Here is a 24,916-nt window from a genome sequence, read left to right on the forward strand (position 1 = left end):
GGCACAATGGATGCTTCTTTTTCAACATTAGCACTACTATTTCCTTCTACAATTTCAGAAATAATAATGACTACTCATATGATTAAATTTTTTTGCATGCATAAATATTTACAGCATTAAACTTGCAGTGTATTTTAATAAAAGTAAAATTCTAGTCAGGTCAATTAATTGTGAATTGTTACTTACCCATTTAATAATTCCTGAAGAATTTCAGAAACTTTAGGATATATTTCCATAGACATTTATTAATATTTATCTTACAGTCCATTAAAAAATATAAAATGCACATTTTCTTGCTACTTACATATACTATATATATATATATATGTGTTCCTATGTATATATATATAGGAACATATATTTATGTTCCTTTAAAGTTATGTATTTGTATTAATATGTATTTCCCTACCCTGCAGTGCAAGTATGGCTAACAGTTGGACTCAATGATCATAAAAGTCTTTTCCAATTTAAATGATTCTATGCTTCTGTGATCTACAGCTCTCACGACGTATTGACAACTCTGAGACAGACCGCTGATTCTCTGTGTTTTAGTTTCTGTTGCTCAAGGTGAGTGTCTACTTTCAAAAACATTATCTGTCATTTCTCCAAGTTAGACTTCATGATAGGAGGAATTTTCATGTATCAAGGCTGGATAAGCACAACATTTTCCCTCTGCAATAAGAGAGGGTCCAGATCTAAGAGTATGACAAAATACATACATAATAAATAGTTAAAGATCCGTTTCAAATGTATTATTAAAAAAAATAATAAAAGAAACAAACAGCAACTCCAGCAGAGACCACTAGAGTTCTCCTTCTCCCAAATATCCCTAGCACCATCCTAAACCCTGTTTACCCCAGAAACCTGAACTGTGGACAGACAGAAGAGGAGAGAGAGAGAGAAAATTCAGACACAATAAAACTCTGAGGGGAAAAATATGTGGAAGGAGGAGGCAGCAGCGGCCTGGGGAAGGGATTGAAAAGTTTCCCCTGGCTTAACTTCTCCCCCCCTGCAGCAGCAGAAGCAGCGCCAGCAGCACAAGGTGAGAGAGACTTTTAAGTCTGGGGAGGAGGGGTGTGTGTGCGGGAGGGGGGGGTGAATTTACAGCCCTGTGGATATTTCTGTGTCTGCCTCCCTGGCTTTGGGGTGCGAGAGACGCCGTGTCTCATGCTGGGTGGATTTTTTTTTTTTTTAATATGATGGAGGATTATAAACATGGCGCCTTAAAAAAAACTACAAAATCATGTACACACTGTTCCAAGGAGATGGGGGAGAGGGGACAGGGGAAGGGCTGGGCACCAGGGGAGGGGGCAATCCTTCCCCGCAGGGTGCCGTATGAGGAGGGGGGAGCAATTATACTTAATAATAAAATGTGTGGGGCTGCGGGGGGGAGATGGAAGGCGGGATTTTTTTATTATTATTATTATTTCATTTTTCGGAGTGGGCAGGATTATCTGGCAGTCCGCTTGGAAACCGAGGAGGAGAAGGGGACGGCGGCGGAGCGCGTGTGATTATTAACGGCGATTATTTTTGTACCCACACCTTCCCCGGTCGAATTTCGGCTGGGAGGCGGCGGCGGGTCCCCCGCGCCCCCGTGCCGAGTTGCAGCCAGCCCCGGGGCCGGGGCGGGAGGAGGTGGGCTGGGGAGAGGGGAGCTCCGGAGAGAATCGCCGCTTCCAGCGCTCCGCGCGGGCCTGCAGGGCGCGGGGGAGCCGGGGACTCGCGTGAGAGGCGAGGCCGGGCAGGGTGTGGTGCAGCCCGGCCTCAGTCCCGTCTCCCCCCGGCCCCGCTCTCTCCCGCACGCGGGGCCACCGCTTTGCTCCCCACTCTCCCCCGCTTTCCTTTCGCTCACACACCCCCGCCGCCGCCGCATTTCCTCGCCGGGGAGGGGGATGCCTGCTCGGAGGACGGGTCTTGGCCCGAGTAATGGCAGCTGCTCGACAGCGCCGAGGCTCCACAGGAGAGAGACGGCGGGGCCCCCGCAGGCCGGGCGAGGGGCCATGGCCGCCGTGCCCGCGGGGGGCAGGGGAGGGGACGGGGAAAGGGTGAACTCAGAGCCCCAGCCCTCCTCCGCCGGCGGCAGCGGGCGGTGCCACCCCCGCGGCCGGGACGGCCTCGCCGTCCGGCGGGGCACCGGGGCCCGGCATCGCCTTGCCCCCCGGCACAGCCCCGGGGGCTTCCCCCCCTCTCCCGTGTGCTCTGGGGCAGGGCCCGGGGGGTAAAGGGGGCGATTCCTCCGCTCTGCCGCCCGGCTCCCCGCGGCCTCCGGGGCAGCGCCGGGAAGGGCCCTCCCGGGGCTGTGCCGGACTCGGCGGATCGGGAATGCGAGCTGGCGACGGGCTCGCTTTTGTTTGCGTTCTGGGGATCTTTGTGTGTGTGCACCCCCGAAGCCGCGTCTGCAGACAGCTGCCCGTGGTGCACTTTGTGGGGTGTTCGCCTTCACCCCTCCCTCGGGGCTGCTCACAGGCCTGTGTCTCCTTTCTTTCGGGGAAAGGATGGAAGTGTAGGTGTGGGAGTGCCCGTGGTAAGGATGATGGGGAGCTTCGTGCTCTTTCCTGACCTTCCGTGTGGTCCAGACAACAGTCCCCCTAGATGTTAAGGATTTGGGAAACTTTGTGTGTCTTTTGGGGCTTATCCGGAAACCAGCAGGCTTTAGGGATTTGGTTTTGGTCTTCTGTGAACTTTACAGATGCTAGAGATGGGGTGGTTTGAGAAGAGATAAAGGAGTGAAAAAACTTTAACCCAAAAACTTTTGGTGCTGTTTGGTTTTATAATTTAACCTGGAATCATCTGGCATAGTCTTTGTATTGTTGAAGTAATTCTATTTATTGTAGTTTTAAGAACATCTTATTGCAGTTGAAAAGAAAAAGAGTGGAAAATGCTTTCTTGTCCTACTTAATGCTGATTTTTTTTTTTTTTTTCATTTTTCTTGCTTTTGTAGGAAATAGTTTAATTCTTTAGGGTGAATGCTGAGGCAGGTGTGAGGAGGGGGAAAATGGGAGGGGAAATGCCAGTTTGTGGTTCAGGTTGCACTGCTTTGGGTTTTTTGAGTTCCTCATCCTTCAGTATGAAGGACCTGGCATCTCTCCACTTTTATTTTTTAATTATCAACCACTCTTGAGTGTGCTACAGAAAGTCTTTAGGGAAGTCAACTGTTTGCTGACTAATGTTCTGTTTAAAAGTGGAAGTGCCCGCAAAATAATTTCCACTTTTATGGGATTTATGGCATTAATTAATTCCCACTGTGGATTTATGGCCTTAAAATGCCAGCTTTTCCATGCCTAAACAAACCCTCTGTGCTTTGACCCTATCTAGTTGCATGGGGAAGGGAGGGAAGGGAATGGTTCATGGGGTGAGTAGTTCAACAGAGAGCACTTTATCTTGCTGATGGTGAGTTTGGTTTTAGTGAGTGGGGGAAAAAGTGACTGTTGATGGCTCTGTTGGTTGTGCTATGGATGGTGGTCTCTGCAACTAATGCTTGGTAGCAGTAGTAAAGGTCTGAGTGAGAAAAATGATCTTCCTCTCCACCTCATGAACCAGATAATGTGATGGAAATTGTCTTGTGCTGAAGTCAACTTTGTAAGGGGAGTTGGGAGTCTGTGGATGTTGGGAGGGGGTTTTAGAACTTTGGTGATGTGCTAAAGATACTTTTAAGCAGTTTGAAGCTTTATAGCAAAAGTTTTACAGCTATTTCACCTCTGAACGTGTTGCTTGTTTTGTTTTTTAAATCTAAGCAAGCACTTGGCAACTATTAAATATAAATGTAAAAAAACCTAATTGAGTTTGTTCACCAGAAACCAAAATTCTTAAAAGTTTGACATAGTCCTTCTGTAGTATGAGGCAGAGCAGTGCTTCATAACTTTTCAGGAAAAAAGTGAGCACTACTGGAGTGACAAGAGTTCCATGAGTGGAATTGCTGTGCACAATGTGTGACTGGTAGTTCGAGTGCTGTGTGTCCTTGCTGTTTGCAGTAGGAATTCTGTGGGTGTCTGCTGTCCAAATGTCCTGGGAGCAGAGAGGAGAAGGGACTGTTCAGCCTGACCTGAGGCTCCTGCAGCAGGAGAGCCTGGGTTGTGTTTTTTGGCTTAAGGTCATCTCAAAAGCAAGTGAGACAGTGCAAGGCTGTGAAGTGTGCTTGGTATTTCTGTCTGCACATAAATAAAACATACTGGGTGCTGTTAGTGATATGGTGCTCCCTGGGCAGATGGACCATGAATTTGGCCTCAAGCTCACCTTGATGGCTCAGGCTCCATCGAGACTGTTGTGCATCTCTACCAATGCACCACAACTTGGGGACCACTGAACTCTGCCATCTGCAGTCACTGGGTTAGAATAAAATACCTCAAAAGGAAATAGATTAAAGATAACATTGAAGATGTTTTCTCACTTTTAGGCATCTAAAAGTCTCTGTAGATGCCTGCATTATCTAGTTAGCTAGCAAATTGTTTCGTTTCACACAGTTTGAGAATGAGGGGGAATTCTAGAATAAAGAGACATGTTTTGAAATTGAGGAGCCAATTTCAGTCAGCTAAAGTTCACAAATTTTGGACATACCTGTAACTAATTTTCATAGTAACTGCCTTCCACAGTCTTTCAGAGCATTTATCTCTGGAAGTGTTTGAAGACTTCAGGCAGTGGGAATCAGTCCAGGCTAAAAGTTCTGAAAAAGGGACAAGGTGATGATGAAGATGTCTTCAGGAAATTTCTGATTTGCTTCTTAAATGACTTTTTAGCTAGACCCAGATTAGCATAATTGTCAGTAAAAGATGTCTTTTACCCATAATGCAGGTTGTTACAAATGCTAACTAGAACTATAAACAAAATTAATCTGTGCAAGGTATGTGTGCCTCACTTCAGTGATGAACTTGGTTTGTAAAATGTGGAATTGTTTAAAATTACCAACGAAATGCACACAAGATTTTACTTTCCTGAATAAGGTAGAGTTTGGACATTTTTTTCAAAAGTTAGATCAGAATTGTTGGAGCAATTCTTTTCGTCATATTTATCCAGTAAATATATGAATTTGTTTAAAATCCTAACCCCTGATTTTATTAATTGCAGTTTTCCTTCCATATAATAGGACTTTGTTTAGCCATCATTTTTGCCCTGATTGTTCAGGAGGTAATGTAGGATCATGTTCTTTATCTGCAGAGGGTTTTGTACCTTGGTTTTTGTTAGGTTTGTTTAGTCTCAGGATGTGGTGAGCACTCCCACATTATGTGTGTAGTACCTGGAGCATGGTGCCCTTGGTAGCTGGGCAGTGCAGAGTATGTCATCTTTTATATAGCTCATACATTTTAGGCTGTCAGTGTTGCTTGTGCTAAACATTGTGAACAAAGATTATTCTTGTCAGGTTCTGGATCATTTTTCATCAGTTGAATGTAAATTTAGCTCATAATTGGGTTATTGTTCTAAGGTTTAATCTTCCAGTGGCGAGAGTACAGCCTGCAAAGTAGGTACTTTATAAAATGACGTAATGACTCCATTTTTCAGGAATTTCTTTATTTGTTATTGCTGAGAGTATATGAAATGCAAAACAAATGTGGAAACCCCACAAACCCCTTCATTCCTGGGTGTAGGGATGGTAACTGATGGACAGCAGAGTGGCTGTGTACAGTACAACAAACACTGTGGCCTCAAGCCTGCACAGGTGAGCTCCTGTGGCACGTGGGGTTGTCTGGTTTCCCAAGGCCTCTCCACATGCAGCTCCCAGAAACACCATACTTTTTTCACCATATTTTCAGTTGTAGTATGTAAACATAATTTTATCATCTCTTTAAACCAATGTCTGCCATCGAGTAAATTGAGACAGCCAGAACTCTGTCTTTTGATTTATTTATATCATGCTATGAATATTGTATTATATAGGGAAAAAAAAAGGGGGTAAACCTAGCATTTTAGTAAGATTTAAATCATATTTATTTCTTCTCTTTTTTTTTTTTTGTCCCTGAAATGACCAGGATCTTTTAGTCCTGTGGGCAGGCTACAGCAGGCACAGTGGTGATACATACTGACATGTCCATGAACCCAAGTTAAAGCTCATGGTGTCTAATTTTAGCCAGCTTTGGTAATATCCCATCAGAGCCTGATCCTGTAGCTGCACCATGTAGATAAATCCAAAGTGTAGCTATTGAGAGTTTTGTGTACAAAAAGACTGGTTTTTATTTTCTTCCAATCTCTCATTTTACACTTCACTAGAATGCAAAAGGTATCTGTTATGAAAATACAGAGAAATGAAATTTGAGTTTAAAGCATGTTACTGAGAAAAAGGCAATAGTATTTATAATTTCAAATTTAGAAATGTATTCAAAATAGAAGTGAAATATGATTTATTGGTGTACTTACTAACAATCAGGATATCTTTGCATGTATCTTTACACTGTATTTAGTTTTGAATTCCAGGATTAAATAATTGCAGAATAAAACATTATGATTTCAGGATTATGAATCTTCATACAACTCTCACTTACACTATCATATAAAACTAATTCTTAAGAAATAATTTTAACACCAGACACATTGAAATTTAAAGTACTAAAATCCACTTACTCATTAAAAATTAATTTAAACATGCCAACAAAAATAGCAGTAATATCCCATTCACCGTTTCTGTGGAAATTGTATTTTTTGCATGCAAAGAACTGGGCTCACTGTCATAATTAATTTTTTATCTGTAATAGGATACTATTGATTTGACATCTAGTAATTTTGAAAAAGAAGTGTTGAAATATTCCTTCTTACCTCGCCTTTCTCCTATGTTTGTTACTATGTTAAATATAAACCAACTTGCATTATATTCAAATTGATGATTTTAATGCAGCTGATTTAACAATGTTTTGGTTACAGAGCATAGGACTGTGCTAGTAGGTGTAGTACCCAAAGCAGTGTTTTGGCAAGTGGGTATTTGTACTTTGATCCCATGCACTTGGGGCAGGGCATTGTTATCTGGTCTTTTAGAGAGAGCTGGAGGGGAGCTGTGCTGTGACTCATGGGACAAGGCACTTAGTTCACTAATTTTAGCAGAGCGATTCTTGTCTGTCAACCTTAGGTTTTATTTGAACCTTCTGGAAAAGAGATGAAGTGAAACAAAATGGAGTTGAGAGAAAATGATTAGCAGAATCTCAAAGTAGCTAGAAATAGTACACAGTGAAAAAGAAATTAAAAGTATGTAAGATATGTTTATTGCTCAACAAATCTTTAAGATCTGAGAGACTGATCAGAGAGCTTTATCTTTCTTAGCACGCTATCATTTTCTGTTAAGTCTCACACAACATTTATGTGTTCAGTAAGAGAGGATCTCTCTGTACAGATACCTGTTTGCAATTACAGATGCTTCTCAAGCCAAAAACCAAGCACCAGCCAAGTCTGCACTGGCTGCTTTTGCCTTATTACTATTTTCATGGTGTCATTGCTAGTAAAAGAAAACTTCCAAAGAGGACAGAGTCTGTGTCTTGCATAACACTGCAGTGTGTGCATTCACATGCACAAATTAAAGTGGAAATTTTGCCTCAGAATGGAGCAGGGATTCTCCATTTTCCTTCTGGTCAGTTGTTAATTTTGTGATCAGTGTCTTATGAGCTGTCGTTGGCTTCAGAGACAAGCTGAAACCCAGAGTTTATGCACAATCTCCTTCCCCCAAGCAATTACTAGGATCCAGGTTCAAAATTGTACAAAATCAAAACAAAAGAATTGCTATTTCATAAAATGTAATCACAGGCCACACAGTCACTGATTGTTCACTGATGAAAATTGATATTCACTGCAGAAAATTCATTGTTACCCATAGATTAATATTAATATAATGATGGAGACCTTGATCATATAAGCACTTGTTTCCCACAGGCATGAAAATGCATAGGTCTTAGAGCATACTGATGAATAAGTTTAGTTCCACAAAATAGTTTTAAAAATTAAAACCTTACATATGACTCCAATATTCAAGGAAGTCAAAATTAGTTGTGCTGTTATAATTTTATGTAATGCTGTATTTTTGATTCTTCTATGGAATTCAATAGCATTGTTACATGGGCATTTTTATGCCTATTCAATATCAACAGTATGACTTGGTTTTTTGCACATGCTAAATTTTAAATTAATATTTGTTTCCATTGAAGTTAAGGCACTTTTCCTACATGTACATTAGTGTTTGAAGGAGGTTACAGTGCTTAGGAAAAGAACAGAGAAAATGTGGATAATATTTTTCTGTTAGTGATTTCTGCCATTTTCTTTATATCTTAAATCCTGTGTGTTGTGGAAAACCTTAATTATAGATAAACAAAATGGTGAAAGAAGAAATTCCTACTGGAAAAACCAATACCATTATGAGAAGAAAGGTTTATTCTTACATCAGGAAAGCTAGAAAATAGGTATGTCAGGGAACTGTGTATTTTAACATAGTTCAAAATTACAGAAATTGTGAATGTGCAAGCAGGTTAAGTAATGGTTTTTTTTAATCATAGAACATAAATTAAAAACCTGAATTCTGAAATTTATCTTGATCCATCCTGTTTTTATCATTTACCTGCAAACAGTGGGCAAATCTAGACAATCTTTTTTGTTCCACATAACAAATTGTTTAGAGTGGGTAATGTTCTCCTCATGTTGTGCTTCTATTCCTTCTTTATTAAACATTCAAAATTGCAGGAAACTTTATTTTTTATTAAAAGTGAAGAATTGTTATTATTTGTTTTCCCAAGAACCAGACTGACACCATTTTTAGCTTCACATAAGTATAGTTGAGAATGTAGGACATTCTTAAGAACTGGCTGCATGGACTTATCTCAGGAAGCTTCAGTGTCAGTCATTACATGCAAGCTGACATTTGAATACAATATGGCACACTGAATAATTTGGCATTGGTTCTAATATTAAAAAAAAAGAAGAAAATTTTATTTTTTTTCTCCAATAAAAATAATTTTCTTAAAACCTCTTTGTGATAGTAAAATATGAGGAACAGTGAGAAGGGATGTTAATTTTGCTTAGAGATAACTCAGGGTGTTTAACCTATTAGGAGTCTGACTAGAATGGAATATCAGGCTGTTTAAAAGCTGCCATATTAAAATATTGGTTGGTTGGTTGGTTGGTTGGTTGGTTGTTTTTTGTGTGTTTAAAAAAATGTTTTGCTTCACTAACATAACTTTTCGAAGGAGAGTGCTGATGCATACCTGGGAGCGTTTCAGACAGAGTTGGAAAGTGAGAAACATGGACACTCCCAGTCTGTAATTGTATCTTTCACTTTTGTAGCTTTGTGTTCATCTTCTGCTTACACTGACCTGAAATAAATAGACTTTCAGGAAATATTTGTTGTAAGAAAGAGATTCTTCCTTTTCCTGCACACTTTCCACTCTCCTGGCTCCCAGAAGGCTTCTTAGTAAATCTCCTAATTGGAAGCATACTCTCTAACTTCTCTCTGGTTCCAGACATGAAATTTCCTTTTGTTATTGAACTTGCACCTTTTAGGAAATACAGATTAAGAGTCAATCATCTCTAGGAACCAGTTTTATTGTTTTGTTTTGGTTTTTCTTCAATTCATGTTGATATTCTTTTTCTTAATAGTTGTAAAAAGTAGCTTAAAAATAACCCGTTCTCCAGTCAACCAAGTATTAGTCTAAGTTGTAGCACTAATTCCTGAAAACATGGAGCTTTCAATAAAATGGAAAGACTTTTGTTCCTCACACAGGCACAGGAAATACCAATAAATATCAGCTAAAGCTGTGTGGTGGTGCAGATCCTTGGAGTGCAGGTGCACCAAGGAGTGAGGAGCTGAACAGGGTTTGCTCTGCCAAGTTAGTGGATAAGCAGTTGCAGTATTTCCTGGGCCAGTGGGAAGGAATGGTATCCAAATTTCTACTTGGCTCTTCTTCCAGGAGAACTGCCTTTCTTGATCAAACTAGCATGTCATGTTATCCAGCCATCAGATGTCTCCTAAAAAGTGTCAAAAATGAGGCAATTTTCTGAGGTAGAAAGCTACAGAATACTTGTTTTCCATAATAATCCAAACAATAGCAATTTAGATTATGGCTGCTGTTTTTACACATGTTGAAGTTTTATCTGTTACATTTTTTTGAATGTTTTAATTTCTCTTTCCTGTAATAACTGAATATTTTAGCTGTATGTTGAAACCTACTGCTTTTTAGGTCAAGTCTGTTCTGTCCTTTCCACATGCCTTGCAGCCTCACTGCAGTGCTCTTTCTCTTGCACATTTTCCAAGACCTTCTTCCTAGGTTACAGGAAAGAGCCACGTTGTATCTGCTTCTCTGAGGGATTTGATGGAGATAAGAGACCTTGAGGGGTGAGTTAGTGAAAGGCTGTAGTGGTTGTGCCAGTAAGAGCTGGGAAATGCACATATGAAAATAAGAAAGGGAGAGTTGGTTGTGAGGTGCACATTAAGTGGAAATCGACGTGCACCCTTGTCACGGGAGGCAGCACCACTGACTTTGCTAATGCCATTTGGTGCAGCTCTGTTGACTTTAGTGGAGCAATATTAGTTTACACCTGCAGAAAATTTTCTCCTGAATCTCTGGGAGTGAGAATATAAAATGAAGTGTTTATGGGTGAGTGACAGAGAGAGTGCATGCGAGAGAGAGCGCACAGGCACACACTTCAGGCCTGATTGATTGTATGAAAAAAAGCCTGGAGTTGAAAGAACATTATTTTAAATTAACATTCATTATCTTCACGCGTGAGATAACAGTTCACTTTGGACCAGATCCTAACACCATTATGTTTCCTGAGCAGAGACTGCTTTTTTTCTTGAGTTAGGTTTTATTCAGTATGAGAATGGCAAAATGTAGTCAGATCTTTGAGAATTAAAATATATGGATTAGTCACTACATATTAGAAAAAGCTGTGTTATTTCTGTCAGGAAAACATGTATTTTTTTCTTTTTAAAATAAATGGTTACATTTTCTTTGAAATGTGAAATAAAAAGTAAGGTACCTTTTTTTTTTTTAGGTCTCATCTTATGCCTGGAAAAGCTTGCAGCCATTTTAATTCATGCTGCATTCATTGATCTAGCAGTTAAATCATTTAATCACTGTGCAGCTAGGTCATCTACCTATTGGACACTGTTAAAGTGTTCAGGAATACACTTTGGGTTATTGGCTTCTAAATTACACTTTTGAAAAGAAAAAAGAAAAAACAAAAAGCAAACAAACTGTGAACACCTCAGTTAACTGATGAACATTATACAGGAAAACAATGTGAATTCATTGTCTTATCACTCAACTTTTTTTTGTTCTGCACATAATATAAGTAGAAAAAAAGCACATCATAGCAAACAAAGGGAAAATCTGATTTTGATATTCTTTGGCAGTTCTTTTAAATACATAGTTTTGTAACATTAAGTCATCTAATTAGGCAGCAGCTTGTATGAAATATTTTCATAACAGACATAGTTTTTGAGCATGAAAATGAAAGCCACATTTTAAAATTATAACCCCAAATAACTTTCTGAATTTAAATATTAGTCTGAAGATGGCTTGTTCTGTAAGTATAATCATGTGAAAGAAAGTGGGAGAAATTTGTATTTTATGTCAACATCGACTAGAAAACTTAACACCTTAGACTTAAACGCTGCAGCTATAGAAACCCAATAATCTAAATACCTAAAAAGGGGAATAAGTGCAGCAGCAGTTAATATGTGGCAGTGAAAAGCAGAGGAAAATTCTGTGTGCCTTTAAGTGTCCTGTATTTCCTGAGAGGGAGCTACTCACAATCAAATAAATCTCCTCTTGGTTTGCAATAGGCAAGTATCTTGTCCAGAGAGAGATGGTAATGTCTTTGGCAGTGATGCACTTGGCACCAGAGGTTTTTAAAGGGTCACCCATGTGCTTTTCAGTTATTTCCCTGCAGGGATGAAAAGATAAGTTCATGCTCTTGTGAGGTAGTTGTCTGTCTGAGTGCAGGTGGAACAAGGAAGTCGTGTTTCATATGAAGATGGGAACTGTATATCCCTTTTTTCCATGAAGGCTCAGAATGCAGACATGCCAATTCCATCTGTTTGTGTCTGGGTCCCTTGGCCTATTTCCTTGTGCTTTCCTCATCTACACTGAAAGCTTCATCAGATGAGAAGTTATGATCATGTTAAGTGTCTCCCTGTACCTTCAGCAGAGACACTCTAAACAGAGAGAATCAGTTCTTCATCTTATTTGGTGTTTTCTTAATTGTTGAATTTTTCAATGGTTTCACTTTCCAACTTCCAGTAGCTCCTCTGCTTTATTATGTTAGTTTATTACAATTTTGGTACAACTTCTTGGTATACTTTCATCTGGGCATTCTGGGATGTCATTCCTTTTTGAAGTAATGTCATGATGTATGTACATGAGGAGTTGGACAGCAGAGGAGGAATTTGGCTAAAGGTTTGAAGGTTTAAAGGAATGTCATCCCCCTGCTGAATAAGACCTCAGTGAGACACTTTTTATAGGGATCTGATACTTTTGCTCTCTGTCATTTGGAAGAACTTTGAAAGGGCTGCAAACTCAGGCGAATGTGCTGTGTCCTCACTGTGTATTCCTTTACCAGTAAATAGGGAATTCAGTCATGGAAGGCAACTGGGTGAGCTTAAAGAAAGAAAGGTGCTGAAATCAGCAGCATGTCAAAGGAAAATTGGAATTCAGTGACAATAAAAGCAAAGTGTCAGTGTTAATGCAACATATTTTCAGGTTTTGAAGAGCTGAAGATGCCTCTTAAAAGCGGCTTTGGGTGGCTGAATTGCAGTGTAGGAGCTGTCGAGGACAGGGTGTTAAAGAAGGCTGAAGTCCTGGCAGGAGAGCAAACAATCATCCCTTGAGCTCAGCCCAGTGTGGTGGGTGTGGTGACCAGATGATTATCAAACAATACATGAGGTGCAGTATTGCCGTGGGTATCAAACCTTTTCGCATGTACGTTGCTAAATTTAAGAAACAAAAAGAACTCTTGACAGCTTGAAATTACAGCCCCGTTTTTCTTCCGAGTTCCACTGAATTAATGAAATTAGCCGAGCTGCCAGAGCGGGTGGAGAGCTGCTGGTGAGCGCTGTGGCAGCAGCCCCACACCGGGCAGAAGCGCTGATTTACGCTCGCTTTGCCTTGAATTTAAATGATGACCTTCACTTCCTGCCTCACACTACAGCATGCTGCAGTGGAGGGAGCTCTGAGAAGGTGTTTGCTAATGAGGCACTTTTGATAGCTGTGTTAGGTAATCAGAAGGTGATAGATGATGGTGTATTGTGTTTGGGAATTTCATTTAAAGTGTATATTTATGTACTTACAATTTTGACCCATTCAAGCCATTTGTATTATCTGTTGGGGTTTTCCACAAAAGTAGTGATGTTGCCCTGGCTGCATTCCAGTTTGGCTAATTACATTCTGAGTACCTACATATCTGTAAAATTTCATCTGGATTTTGTTACTGTTGTTTATTTAAATCGTAATGCATATGTACTTGGAAACTTATGAAATAACAGCACAGGATAAAAAAAGTTAGGAAAATCCCTGCTCCAAATTACATTTGGTATTTGTGCATGAATATCTATAGTGTGGCATGATACAGTACAGAAAAAATATGAAGTGGCATATTCAGTAATAGCATTCATAGAAGAGGTAAGTAAGTTTTCAGAGTTTATGAAATAGGTTAAGTTGCTGAGTAGTGTGCACTGTTAAACATATGATGTATTGTGCAGCAGGAATGGATATAATTCACTGGTAGGAGAAATAATGCTTGTTTGTATTGTAGTTAAACTGTATATATTTTTACAAGGTTATCAGGCATGGATTTTTCATGTGTGTCAACAAGGGAGTGGGAGCCAATTTATGTGGTGATGTCAAAAGGACTTAGTCAATCACGGATCTGCACATGGCAATCATCTGCTGGCACAGAAATGTTTCTCTTCTACATACAAAGGCACATTTTATCATTTACCACTCAGTCTCTCAGAATCCTGCTTAAATTACAGTAGGAAGCACTTGCTGTTTGTTACTGTAGAGTAAGAGGTAGGTGAAAAAGAACACAAGCCACATCCTGTTGTGGAGAGTCATTTTGCAGAAATATGAACTTCAAAGCTGCAAGCTGGCTCTATCAACTGATTAATAATAATAGTCAATATTAACCTGGAATGGATTTGCAGAGGAGATCAAAATAATCCAGTATTAGACCATGCTGCATAACCATAGCAGTCTAAAATTTACAAGAAGTGTCGCAGTGTTCTTCCAAAAATAACTTGTCTGTTTAGAGATGCTTCATCCACAGTGCATATGTAGCCCATTAGACAAAGATATTAGAAGTAGATGGAAAAACAGTTTTCATTTTGAAAATTATTTCAAGGAAAATGCTTTTGATTAATACTTGTGAGTGAAATCATACCCAAGTCAAATAGATTGTTCACAAAAAGAGGTTTGGGGTTTCTTTGGTTTTCTAGAAATGGGGAAAAATATTTTGAAGATATCTTTGTATTTACATATTAATACTGGTGTTTCTTATTGTTTGTAGTTCTTTTTAGATAACTTCATTTCTAGCAAAAATAGTAAATAATGTACTATATACTTACATAACAGAAAAAATTATGACAATGTATGGGCTTCTGAAATTTGCTGCTCTTTTAATTTTTGTCTGTTCAAAGGCTTGGCCTTGGTTTTGGAAAGAATTTGTCTGTGTAACCCAGCTTAAATAATTTTACTTATTTCTTCTGTATCAAACTCAGTGAAAATGCCATCACAAGCCCTTGTGACAGCAGCCAGCCTGTTGTGTGTAAGTGGAAGGGTTGAAGCCCCATCTGTCAGTGCTCTGAGACAGACAGGTATCTTACCCACTTTAGTGTCTGTCTGCTTGGAGTTTTCTGTCGTTTGTGGACTTTTTCCTACGAAAAAAAATCGGGAATACTTCAACAAGGAAAGCCATCCAGCATCCACATGCTGCACATTATGGGAATAAGATCCATGTGGCTTCTTACCTTTTCTTTTTTTTTCTCCTTCTGTATCATTTATTAAAGCTGTTATGGAATATCTGCTTAAGGGTAAAGGAGTTTGAATTGTCACTTTGCCTCATTAAGGTCTTGGGCTTAGTGTTTACCACTTCTGCTTTCATCAAGGCCACTTCCTCAGAGGCTTTTGCAGGAGACACATATGTTCTTATGAATAACATTCTTCATTTTCTGTCTCAAATCATGGTAGAATTTTACTTTTTAATCAGCAGGTTTTCTTTAAACTCAAAATTTTATTGCTGGTGTTCTGCCTCTAAAGCAGAATTTGTTATTTTATACTTTTATGTCGTGGGTTGTCTGCTTCTGTATTCTCACATTTAAATGCTTCAGGCTATTCATTGTGTGTTTTCTAGGGGGTTTAACAGTTCAGCCATTTCCACACAGACTGTCAAAGTCAGTTGGAGACTGTCAGAATTTGCTATCAGACTGCTAAGATGAATCTCCCACTGTCACTACAGTCTGCTTCTCCAGAGCACAAAACCTTGTTAAGCAATAGTTGAGGTACTGGAGGTGATGCTATCTGTAGCTCCATCAGTAGCTTCACCCTGTGCTCTTAGTGCTCTTTGACTGGTTTCTAGAAAAGACTCCATGCCCTCAGGTGCTTAGTGGCCAGGTGTAGCTGTTGAAGTCACTATGATGAACTGTAATAGTGCCCTCAAAATAGAAAGAGTTGATTTACTAATAGGCAACTTTTAAAAAATATGTTTCATTCACATAAACGTTTTCTATTTTGATTACTTTGTTCTCCCTCAGAATTTTTAAAATTTATCTGAGTTTTCTTTCTATGGCTGGGAGGAAACCAAAAGTGGCACAGTTGGTACCTTTATACTTATTCATTGCAGAGATAGAAGACTGGTCTTAAGTGAAAAAACATATAGGTAGCCCAGTGGTTGGAATATACATGAAGAATTCATGTGTCAAAGAATTCTGGTTATTGGTAAGCAAGCTCTCTTTATTTTAGCTGTAAATTTAAACTTTGAACAATGAACGTGCTTAGACTAGTGATGTGCTTATTAGGTTAAAAAAAGAACAAGATTTTAATAGGAAAAAATTATCACAAGACAAAACAGCACATGATCTCATTAGCATTTATGGATTGCTAAACTGCAGTTTAAAAGTCACATTTCTGTCTAAAGAAGTTTTCCACAATAGTCATACAAGCAACATTTAACAGTGTTGTTTTAGTTTGTTTACTTGGGGTCAGATTTTCAATGATCAGAGTGATTAAAGTTGCAGTAGTCTGCAAAGGCAGCACTAATTAGCTGCAATTGATGTTAGTGGGACTTTGAATAAATGTTGGTTCTGAAAATCTCATCACGTATGGACATCATATCTGTTTTCAGTCATCTTTGGAAATCTGGCCCTTAGGATAGTTTACATCTTGTCTTGTTTCAGTGGTTTTCCCTTAGCAGTTCCCCATTTTACTCTGCTCAGGAAGGTCCATCGATTTTAAACAGCATTTTGTAGTAATTTCTGTATCTTAGAGTTTATACTTGTCAGGAGGGGTAGATCGGCAGAAGAGACTTGGCCTTGGCTTTCCATGTAGTATTTTAATTGGCTCAAATAACATAAATAGTCCTTTGGATAGTTCTTTTCATGCATAGATGTTTAAGTGCTGCAGAAAAGGGATTAGTGTAATTAATTTTGCATTTGGAAATGGTAGTGTAGAGATATGCAGTGACTTGCCTGAAGTTAACTAGCACAGGAGGCAGCTACCAAGTTAGGAGCCCTGGCACTCAGTCTGCTTCCTTCAGCAAATGGAGTTTCAGAGTGCTTGATCTATCCACACAAATAACCAGACAAGAATCTTCTAAATGTAGTGATTTGGTACTTAGGCAGTGTGAGTCATGTTCTGGGATGCTGGCAGTGGTTTTTTGTGATATTTCCGTTTCACATTCAGCTTCGGGGGCTCAGCAGGGGCTTTGGTCTGGTTGCCATATGAAGTTCATCGGGGGTGACAGGGGAAAGCAGCTTAATGTGCTTATGTTATTTTTGTCTATAGTAGAAATTTATGATGGGGACTGTTTCTGTTTTGCATAAAGTCACCAAAATAGTACATTGACTGTAAGCTAACTGGAGGTGCCCAGGACTATTTACAGCAGAATTGCCTGGACGGTGTTAGTTATTGAGTGTAATTATTTTGATCTCACAGAGAGCAAAGCATAAAAACCACTTATCAGACTTCCTAAATTGCACACCCTGTTAATTATGATGCTGAAGTTGGGTACCGTCACTAGTCCTTCCAGACTCAGCTTTTTGTGTAATGGTTCTCCAACAGTAAAATGGAAAAAAAAAAAAAGAAAAACAAATCTTACAAAGTGCTGTGGGCATAAAAATGTTGAAGGCTACAAGATCCCCTGCCAAGATGGTTTGTGGAAAATCACTAATAACCTTATCCAGCTGCTACTCACCATGGAGTACTTACCATTCCTCTTGCCTTGCTTTCTCAAAATTGACTAGAGGAATGTCTGCTGTAGGTACCCTGAGAACTCTTGGGCCAGTTTGTTTGCTTTTCTCTACCCCATCAACTGAAGTGGATTAAGCAAATGTTTCAGGCAGGAGAACAGTCATATGGTCAGTTTTCCTTAAATGCATTCCTGTAACTTGCTCAGCTGAGGTTTGTTCCTGGTCCCAAAGGCTAGAGGCCCTTGCCTCCAAGGATTCAAGTAGCCAACAGTACTTTAGTGGCCCCAAACTAAGGACAGATTACTCTTTAGGACTCCTTCTCTTTAGCACAATGAAAAGGCTCAGGATGCTTAATGTTTTGTTCAAATTAAAAGATTCTCCAGATTCCTTGTAGCAGAGTCATTCTTCTAGTTAGAGCTTGATTTTGAGAAAGAACTGCTATTTGTGGGCCTTTCAGGTGTCTTAGATGGGAAGGCATCTGGTTGAAACATGCAGATCTGGTTGCTGAGTCAGTAAAAATACCTAATCTTTATTACTTTTATTTACAGCCTGCTTATATTAATAAGCTAGGAGTTAGATTTCTTGTGAGTTAGATTTTGACATTGGTGTTCCAACAGAGAGGCTGAAATTTTGCTGTTACTTTTGTTACCTTCTCCATCTTTAACACTGGAGAATCCCATATATTTGAGTAGCTTCATGTCGTGCACCAGAAATTCAATAAATGTGTCTTTGATCAATCCCTGTGGTTCTTGTGATCTCTACAAATATGTCTAGAGGGAGGTGATTGTGGAAGAGAGCAAAAAGCCACTTAACCCACAGTATTTGTGTGAGGATGACAGCACACAGCCAGTCTGGGTAAGTGTGGATTGGAAGCCAGGCTGTAGGATCTAAACATGAGCATTTCAGATGGAGGAGCCTGACATGATGTCTGTATCACACATGTTGTGTTGTTACTGCTTTTAAGTGTTTACTATGTAGGGGAGATATGACCAAACTGGCTCACCCTGTGGGGATTACGCACTGAAATTCCTATGTGGATATGAGCCAAAACTCCTGTGCCCTGTGCTTTGGATAGCTGAGAGCTCCCAGAATGAAGGCTGAGACTTGTCTCAGTGTTGAGTGCTAGGCTGATGTTTGCTTCAGTGACCCTTGTTGACTGGTTTCTTCCAAATCCAGTGATCTGAGTTTATTCAGCAGCACCAGCATGGCCCTGCTGCAGGGCACATGGCTGGCAGCCTCACAAGAGCTGTACCTGAAATATTGTGAGCCAGGAGCTGTGGCTGCCCACCATGGGCTGGGGAGAGCAACTCTTCAGGTTTCTGCCATGATTTACCAGTCTCATTTTTGTGCTTGTAACAGATTCTGAATATACTTCTCTATGGAATGGTTTCCTCCCTGTAAAGTAGCAGTATCAGCACTTTGCTGTATTACGAGGCATTTGGAGTATAAATTAGAGGGGGAGCAGTTGCTAAGGCATGCACTTCCATTTCATTCTGTGAACAGGTCTGCTTCTAAGGCCGAAAGACATAAAGATAATATGCCAATACTTTTAGCACTAGAAGAATAGAAAATCAGAAGTAAGAAGAGACGAGGTGGAGAGAAAGTGATATTGATAACAATGAAGGCAAGTGCAAAAATAAAAGGGAAGTAGATTTAATATGCTAAATTGTTTAATAGCTCAGTAAAAATGGCTGGAACTTCAAGTTGCTGGTACCCCCACAGTAGCAGGAAATGAAATTATGCTTAGGTTCTAGAAATAGTGAAAACCACTTGCTACTATGATATCCAGATTAGTTTTAAAGAAAGTGCTACAATAAAACTAGCAAATTTTGTACTTAGTAACTAAATTAGTGTTACTTTGAAATTGAGAAACTGCTTATAACTTAGGAATGAATGTCACGAGAAGTTGCATCATTTTCCTCTAGAGAAATAGCTTCCTTTAAAATCTTCACCAAGAGAAAACTCATCTTGCTAGCAATTCTCTTACCAGCACTGTACTGCTATTTTTTCATTCAGAGTGAATGTCTCAACCCTGGGAAGAGTGAAATGTGTTTCAATTTACATTTGCTCATAGCCCATTTTTTACTTTTTGCTGTGACATCAGAAGTTCTGTTGTCATCAGCAAGCTGAGGCATTCACTATGATACAATCTGGAGCTGCCCTTGGAGCTTTTGAGAGAACTGAATATTGTTACAGAAATTGTCTGGTTTCAGGCTGCAGCTCAGAGGGTGCTTGTGCTGTTGAACGAGTCCTGTGTATGCTTGGAAACATCTCTTGGATTTCTTGGTATAATTAAACAGGAATTTTCACTCATTGAATCTGAAAATCCATCATTCAAGAGTGACTGGAGAGTTCATTAATCAGGAGGTGTATGATGACATTTTATCCATTTTTCAAAAAATGAGGACAATTCATGAAATCTCAAGAAAATAGACAGAATTTTTTTAACTGGTTAAGAAACTTTCCTGGTGCTACAAGAAACCTGTAGCACTGCCAGGAAGTGAACTTGGACATACCTGCAGGACAGACCTTCTTAAACAAATTTATCTGCTGTACTGTTGAAGCTGCCTGTCAATAACTGGATATGAATTGTCATTTCTGCTTAAAAAAGATGGGAGTGGCACATGGGACAGGAGACTTAGTACCAGAATAGTCAGTGCAATCTTGCTGCAGCTCAGCTTTTCCATTTCTTAGACTTTTAGCTGAGTCTTCCAGAGGGCTTATCAGGTCAGACAATCTGTTTTAATTCTTCCTCAAAAAATAGTTGCACAGATTTTACACAAGCTTTTCCTTTTGTAACGAAAAACAAGAGAAAGTAGACTGAGAAGAAAACTTCCTTGTCTAGGATCATAAATTATTAAAAATATAGATTTTTTTAAAAAAAATGAATACATGGAGACAATAGAATTACTTCTCACATTTCCTCATGTAGCTTACTTAAAACAGCAGCTAAAACACTCCCAATAAAAAGAACTATTGCATTTTTAAATAATGAGATTTGCTTTCCAATATGTACTTCTGTTGCTTGTTTTATTCTAACTGTTAGCTGTGGCCACTTAAAAACATAAGTCAGTTTATTTTTTTTCCTTCTTATTAGCATTTTCATCTTCACTATATTCACTAAGTTTTCAAAGCAGTTTGGGGGTGATTTAAAAGAATATTTGTAATTTATTGATGGGTACTGCTTTTTACAAAACCTTTGGGCTTTTTGAGATGCTGGCAAATGGGGAAAAAAAAGGCAATAAGGATCTTCAAGAAAATCAGGCAGAGCACAGATGAAACATCTTGTGTCCCTTTCCCACGACTGCAGGAAACAAGATATAAGAAGGAGAGGGGAGGATGTCAGGGAGGTGGCCTATAATCCATGAAAATTTATAGCAAATCAGTTGGACAACTGAGAAGGCTCAGTTGGTGTGGGAAAATGACTAAAATAAACTGAATTCATCAGAGAAGTAGTCAGATACTATGGCGAAGGAGAAGAGCAGTGAGCTGGTCATGAATGTGGGAGAAATAGAATTTAGGGTACCAAAATTGTATCAGTGTGATGAATTACCTCAAGGGAATAAAGTGCCCCAATGTTTCCCTTGTTCTTTGTCTTCTTGTTCTTTGAAAATAGGGATTTGCAGAAAAATACATAATTGAGTGGAAGAGGAATCCAGCATTTTTTAATTATGAGAGAAAACAAATGGTGAAGTCCTCCTTGGATGAGATCCAGGGAAGGCAAAGCTGTTGTTTAGGATTCTGAATATCTTTATCCTGTTTTTAATTAGAAGTAGATGTACACCTTGTAACATCCCAAAATGGTTAGGAAGGCAATTTGAAGTATGAGATACATTTTAACTGTTACTGACTACTTTCATTTCAGAATTACTGAAAATTCTATGTGTTTTCCAAGTAGCTGCCTTATACCAAACAGATTTTTTTCCTTCAAAAAAAACAATCGAGTGTCTCAAATTTTTGTGCACTTGTTATTTATCATATAAATGATAAGTCCAATGCAAAATGCATATAATTCTTCATGCCATTATATTATTTCTAGTTTCACTGTCTGCTACCTCCTGTGCTCTAAAGTGCAGTCTCTTTGTAATACAGCTCAGATTTTATTTTTTTTTTCAAATTGAACGATTCAAAGATACTACATCTTGAAGGGAAGGAAGGGAGAAGCAATTTATGTGATGTGGCTACATTCTTAAGCTGTAACAATGATAAATTAGTAACATTGCTTTAGGAGTTTGCAGTCATTTTGCTTTTGATATGATTTGAAGAACTGTATTGCTGAAACTTGTTTTATTCTTCAGATACTGTAGAAATTTAATAGTATGGTTCTGTACAGATTCTTGACTGAATTATGGCTAGATTTTTTCCTTAGACTAGTTTGCTGGAATATATTAATGTATAGATATCGAATATAATTTATTTCCTTGGCAGTGCTGTACATTTGTATTTGATTTATATTTACAAAGCCAAAATCTTATAATAAATAATAGAAGCAAACTATTTGCATAGCTTTCTTTTTGATCTTTGTTTTCTTATCTGCATAAACATTACTGCAGGCTCCTGGGCTGGTACCTGTGGTAAATGGATGTTTGACATTTTGTATTTCTGTTCCATTTTATCTGTCTGTTTATCAGCCATGTAGTCTAGTGCCTCTTCCAGAACATGCTTATTCATAAAAGCTATTGGCTGTTGTCAGGATTGAGACTGGAGGCTGTAGGCAGTAATGAGATGTGAAACTTGGAACTCATATCTTTAAGACATCCATCTACCTGATTTGCTGCTGTGTTGAAAAGATTGTTTATTCATCTTGGTTGTTTTGAAATGAGTTTCTTTTAGTTGATTTTCAGAAGAGAGACTGTAACTGGAGCAGAGAATTGAACTGAAACTCTACTTCTCTTAAAATCTTATTTAGAATTCATGTCAGAACTTTAGGTCTATATTTTTCCCATATGCAGTCTTTCAAAATAATTTCTGTAATCCTTAGGATAAAGCTCTGGTGTAGGATTATTTCTGACTCATGGTGGTGGAGTAAGGGAGGAGAGATGGAGCTTGGAGATTCGTCTTTGCTATTTACTGATCTTGGACAGGCCCTTTAACCTTTCAAAGACTCAACTCCCCCAGCTTTAGATTGTGGACAGGCCTTTGAAGTTCTTTGAAAATCTTACCAAAAAATCAACTTCTGTAGGATGCAAGGAATTACACTAGAGAAAATGAGTTGCCCTGTCACCTGGTCTTATTATCTTCTTGGAGGGTTATCTATGAGCTTTGGGTATTAAATATCTTCTTGGATAATACTTTGTACCCTAGACCTCTGTATCCTGTAAGAACTCCGGTATTGAGTGTACCGGCCAAATACATCAATTTATGGTTTGAGCTGTGGGATTTTGCTATGGAATCAACTTGTGGACATGACCCAGTGAAGGATAATGTTTTCTCCTCCAGAATTAGCCTGAATCATCCCATAGACTTTTACTGGTGCCAGTTCTTATCTCCATGCAGCTCCTGCTACCATCCCATCATCACCCTGGTTTCTGAGCCCAGGCTGTCTCCAGTGAAAGCATTTCCCAGTTCTCCACTTGTGGGGATCTGTCTGAGGAGCTCTCTCTCTATCAGGTTCTGACCTTGTGGGGTCTCTTCTTTGCCTGGCACATGCAAACAAGGCCTTTTCTGTTTGTCTCTGTGCTCCTGTGTGGTGGTGGGGGGCATCTCACAACCACCTCCACTCTCACACTGCTCTGGACATGCCAGCTTCTCTCCTGGGGTCATTCAAACCCTTTGAGAGTGGTTTCCTCTACTTTCTTACAGTGCCATTGTGAGACTTGTCACCTGCATTTAAAATGTTATGAATGAAGGCCATTTACATTTTTGCCTTTAACAATGTATTTGAAGTATTGAAGAGTTCATAAGCTCTTTAACTAATCCAGAGCTTTGTGTTAGTAATTAAAAAAATGAGTGGTGGCAGTTTTCATCAGAACTCAAGGTCACTGGAGGCATAATGTATTAAGAAAGTGTAGCACATAATTTCCTTTCTGCACATTCTTTTGTGAAAATTGAAATAGGTATGGTTTTTAAAAATACCTGGGTTTTGTAAGACTTTTGCTTTCTATAGTCAGTACAATTAAAAAAAGAAAAAATGCTGTAATTTTAATTATTGCTTCTATGGGGATGAGAAAAAATTAAATTCCAGGTACAAACTAATGGTCCATATCACAGTGATGAATGTTTATTCACTGGAAGTATTAATAGTGTACATGAGAGTTAGTTTCTCCTGCCTAGTATGATCTTAAGCTTTTACATTTAGTGGATAAGTAAGGCACATGGACATTTGGTCTCTAACCTTAGGGAGTGTGCAGCTATCTAGGATTGGAGGGTTTGTGTCATGTTAGAATAATATGTAATTATTTGTGAAGGTGGCAGCACTCCAGCAGGGCAGCTGAGCACTTCCAGCCTGGGCTGTCCATCAGCAGCCCCAGCTCTGGTGTGAACAGCTCCTTTCCGTGGAGGGTGGTGCTGAGCATTCCTGAATCCCAGGTGAACCATGCTGCAGCCAGGAGCCCTGCTGAATCACACCTTTATAGCCCAAGTATGAAAAGATCCTACCTTAAGTTCCATAAATGACTGCAAATACTGAGGCAGAGATGTCACAAAAATGTGTTTTGTTGGGTTGTGCATCTGTTGATGATCCTGCAGCAATCCATAAATGATGGTGCAGAACATTCACAATTGTTAATCACTTTCTGTAGGGTTTTGGCAATAGGATAATTCAGATATTAAAACTAAAAGTACTTGACGATTTTTAATTTAAAAATTCAGCTTGTTTAGCAGTGTTGGTACATACCTACCTACCCCTGAAATGGGGCCTCAGTCCCACTCTTCCAGCATCCTCCCCGAGCATGAACAATTACGAAAACTCTGCTGACCTTTCTGACACTAGAGCTTAAATGAGTCCTTAAAATACACTCTGTCTTCAGTTTCTTGTTTAAAAACATTAGCTTGTTAACAGATTTCTGCCTTTCATATTTTTAATGTAAGGCAAATAATATTTATCTGAATTCACCACCTGTAAAGAAAGTATCCTGGTGACATGCTTAGTTTGGCTTTGCTTATGCAGAATATTTGTGTGTAAACATGGCAGATACTGTTTTTCAGTGTTCTTTTTTGTCTGCAGTACTTCAAAGAGTGCCTTGTATCATTTCATATATCACTTAGTCATAAACCCTCTGAATATACATTATGAGAGCATCAGAAAAGTGTTAATTGTATTCTACTGCAGTGGTAGCCAGAAGGTCAGGATCTAAAATTAATGTATTTCTGAATAATTTGAATTTTGTATCAAGGTTGATTTTTCATGGTTACTACTCAAAGTAGCATGCTAATTTATGGTTAACATGTTACATATTTTTCCTGTAAAAACAAGGAGGCCTTTCCCTTCTCACAGACAGAGGCATGCTATCTAAACATTTCTGCAGTAGAAATAATTAAATGCATTGGTAGATTTTTGGTGTCATCTCAAATGTGTGCAGAAACTCTGTAAAATTGAGAAAAACTTTATTTTGA

The 24,916-nt window shown here is 39.0% G+C and overlaps 1 protein-coding gene across 3 annotated transcripts in view; it reads left to right on the forward strand.

Moving 5' to 3' along the window:
* The first annotated feature begins 819 nt into the window (after window positions 1-819).
* Window positions 820-24,916, forward strand: part of ZMYND11 (zinc finger MYND-type containing 11) — a 106,316-nt gene continuing 82,219 nt past the window's right edge. For all 3 annotated transcript variants that reach the window (XM_058819275.1, XM_058819284.1, XM_058819291.1), the window contains exon 1: window positions 820-1,042. The gene's annotated coding sequence lies outside the window, so the exon portion shown is untranslated. The remainder of the gene's footprint in view (window positions 1,043-24,916) is intronic.

Source organism: Ammospiza caudacuta, chromosome 1 (genome assembly GCF_027887145.1).
Source record: "Ammospiza caudacuta isolate bAmmCau1 chromosome 1, bAmmCau1.pri, whole genome shotgun sequence".
Lineage (NCBI taxonomy): Eukaryota > Metazoa > Chordata > Aves > Passeriformes > Passerellidae > Ammospiza > Ammospiza caudacuta.